Source organism: Rhinopithecus bieti, unplaced genomic scaffold (genome assembly GCF_001698545.2).
Source record: "Rhinopithecus bieti isolate Rb0 unplaced genomic scaffold, ASM169854v2 scaffold_7464, whole genome shotgun sequence".
In the NCBI taxonomy this organism is placed as follows: Eukaryota; Metazoa; Chordata; class Mammalia; order Primates; family Cercopithecidae; genus Rhinopithecus; species Rhinopithecus bieti.
In genome coordinates this window covers 368,333-372,117 of record NW_016805410.1, presented here as the reverse complement: position 1 = coordinate 372,117, position 3,785 = coordinate 368,333, and the positions used below count along the sequence as shown (strand labels likewise).

General features: G+C 37.6%; 1 protein-coding gene across 1 annotated transcript in view; it reads right to left on the bottom strand.

The window, feature by feature from the left end:
- TRPC5 (transient receptor potential cation channel subfamily C member 5) overlaps positions 1-3,785 on the bottom strand; it is a 206,114-nt gene that overhangs the window by 23,424 nt on the left and 178,905 nt on the right.

Genomic DNA, 3,785 nt, shown 5'->3' with positions numbered 1-3,785 from the left:
AAAAAAAAAAAAAAAAAAAAAAAGGAAATTTGTGAAGCTGCCACTACAGCTATTCCAGCATGTGCAAAAACTTTGCACTTTTTGCAAAATACCTTTATTATCTCGTCTTGAAAAGGCACCTTTTATATGGGTACAGGATTGCTATAAGGAAGGCATACCTATAGATTCTAATATGATTCAAATAAAAGTGAAGTCGTTATATGAAAACTTAAAGCAAAAAAGGAAGGTGAAAGATCTCAAGCTGGAGTATTTAATGCCAGCAAAAGATGGTTTGATAATTTTAGAAAGAGGTTTGGCTTTAAAAATGTCAAGATAACAGGAGAAGCAGCTTCTGCTGATGAAGAGGCAGCTGACGAATTCGCAGACTCTTCATGAAGAGAAAGGATATCTGCCTGAATAGGTTTTTTAATGCAGATGAACGTGTTCTATTCTTGGGGGGGAAATGCCACAAAGGACAATTATTAGTAAGGAAAAGAAGTGGGCCCCAGGATTAAAGGCAAGAAGAGATGGGCTAACTCTACTCTTTTGTGCAAATGCAGTTGGATTTATGATCAAGACTGCCCTTATCTATAAACCTTTTAACCCCTCAGCACTGAAGGAAAAAATAAAGCCCAGTTGCTGGTCTTTTGTTTGTACTAGAAGGCCTGGACAATGAGAACCCTTTTCTGGATAGCTTCCCTCAATGCTTTGTCCCTGAAGTCAGGAAGTACCTTGCTAGTAAGGGATTGCCTTTTAAAGATCTTTTGATATTGGAAAATGCCCCTGGCCACTTAGAATGCTGTGAATTCAACACCAAAGACATCAAAGTGGTCTACTTGACCCTAAATACAACACCTTGAATCCAGCTTCTAGATCAGGGGCCATAAGGACTTTTAAGGCTCTTTTCACATGATATTCTATGGAAAGTGCTGCCAATGCTATGGAAGAAAACCTTGATAAAGAAAACACTATGAAAGTCTGGAAGGATTACACCATTGAGGATGCCACCTTTGTTACGGAAAAGCCGTAAAACCTTCAAAGCCCATAACAGTAAATTCCTGCTACAGAAAACTGTGCCTAGATATTGTGCATGAATTCACAGGATTTATGACAGAGCCAATCAGGGAAATCATGAATGAAATTGTGGATGTGGAAAAAACCAAAAGGGTGATAAATGAAGGGTTTCAAGGTATGGGTCTTGGAGAAATTCAAGAGCTAACAGATACCAATACCACAGCAGAGGAATTAACAGAAGATCACTTGATGGAGATAAGTGCTTCTGAACCAGTAACAGACAATGAGGAAGATGAAGAAGCAGTGCCAGAAAACAAATTAACATTAGGCAACCTGGCAGAAGAGTTCTGATTATTCAAGACTGCTTTTGACTTCATTATGACGGGGACCCTTCTATGATATGGGCATGAAAACTAAAGCAAATGGTGGAAGGATTGGTACCATATAGAAAACTTTTACAGAAATGAAAAGCAAAATCTCACACTGAGGTTACCTGCCTCTTCTGCCTCCCATTTCACCTCTTCCACCTCTTCTGTCTCTGCTACCCCTAAGGCAGCAAGATCAGCCACTCCTCTTTCCCTTCCTCTTCAGCCTACTCAATGTGAAGATGATAAGGATGAAGACCTTCATGATGATTCACTTCCACTTAATGAATAGTAAATATATTTTCTTTGTTACGATTTTCTTAATAACATTTTCTTTTGTCTACCTTACTTCATCATAAGAATACAGTATATATCATGCCTGTAATCCCAGCACTTTGGAAGGCTGAGGCAGGTGGATCATAAGGTCAGGAGTTTGAGGCCAGCCTAGCCAATATGGTGACACCCTGTCTCTACTAAAATCCAAAATTAGCCAGGCATCGTCGCTCATGCCTGTAATCCCAGCACTTTGGGAGGCCGAGGTAGGAAGAAGACTTGAGGTCAGGAGTTCGAGACTAGCCTGGCCAACATGGTGAAACCCCTCTCTACTAAATTTGCTTTTATGGTGGTGCATGCCTATAATCCCAGCTACTCGGGAGGCTGAGGCAGGAGACTCACTTGTACACAGGAGGTGGAGGTTGCAGTGAGCCGAGATCACGTCACTGCACTCCAGCCTGGGTGACAGAGTGAGATTCCGTCTCAAAATAATAATAATAATAATAATAATAATAATAATAATAATACAGTATATAATATGTATAACATACAAAATATGTGTTAATTGACTTATCAGTAAGGCTTCCCATCAAGAGTAGGCTATTAGTATATTAGTAGTTAAGTTTTGGGGAAACCAAAAGTTATAAGCAGATTATTGACTGCACGAAGGATCAGCACCCCTAACCCGTGCGTTGTTCAAGGGTCAGCTATATATTCACAGCGTTCAGCATCCATCACCACTATCTAGATTTAAAATATTCTCATCACTCCAAAATAAACTTATTGGCAGTTACTTTCCAGCACTCCCCTCTTGAGGCCCTTTCTTGTCTCTGTCAACCACTACTAATCAATCTACTTTCATCTCCACTGATTTATCTGTTTTGAACATTTCATACAAATGGAATCATAAAATATTGGTCCCTTGTGTGTGTATTCTTACACCTAGCATAATGATTTCAAGGTTCACCCATGTTGTAACGTGTCAGTACTTCATTCCTTTCCATGGCTGAATAATATTTCCTTGCATAGACATCTTGTTTATCCATTAATCAATTGATGGTTATTTGGGTTGTTTCCACTCTTTGCTATTGTGAATATTTTGAACAATTCTCCTATGAGTATTTGTGTACAAGTTTTATGGAAGTATATGTTCTTAATTCTCTTGAGTATATACCTATGAATAGAATTGCTGGGTCATATGATAACTGTATGTTTAACTGTCTGAGGGATATCCCTATTGTTTCCCAAAGAGGCTATACAGTTTTACTTTCTCATCAGCAATATATGAGGGTTCTAATTTCTCCACATCCTCACCAACATTTGTTACTGTCCATGTTTTTTATTATAGCCATCCTAGTGTGAAGTGGTGGTATCTCATTCTGGGTTTAATTTGCATTTTCCTAATGCTGAATGATGTTGAGGATGTTACAGTGTGCTCATTGACCAATTGTATATCTTATTTGGAGAAATGTCATTTCATATCTTTTGCCCACTTAAAAAATCAGGTTGTCTTTGTATTATTGAGTTGTAAACATTGTGTGTTCTGGATACCAGTTGCTTATTAGATCTATGATTTGCAAATATTCTCTTCTATTCTGTGGGCTGTCTTCTGATTTCTTGATAGTATATGTTGAGGCAAAAGTTTTAACTTCAATGAAACTCAACTATGGATCATCTGTTTTATCACTTTTGCTTCCAGTGTCATATCTGTGAAATCATTGTCTAACCCATGATCACAAAGTTTTACTCCTAGGTTTTCTTCTAAGAGTTTTATCACTTACATTTAGGTCTGTGCTCAATATAGATTTAGTTTTGTGTATGGTGTGAAAAGAAGCCCTACTTTACTCTTTTGCATGTGGAAATCCAGTTGTCTCAGCACCATTTGTTAGAAAAGACTAGTCTTTCTCCATTAAATTGTCTTGGTACCCTTGACAGAAACTCATAAAAAATTATTTCTTCTGGACCTTAATTCTATTGGTCTTTATGGCAATTCTTATGCCACTATCACACCGTTTTGATTACTATAGCTTTGTAGTAAGTTTTGAAATTTGGAAAATTCAAACTTCATTGATAAACTTCAAACTTCATTGATATTTTTCAAGATTGTATTGGCTCTTTGGGGTCCCTTATATTTGTATATGAATTTTAGGAGCA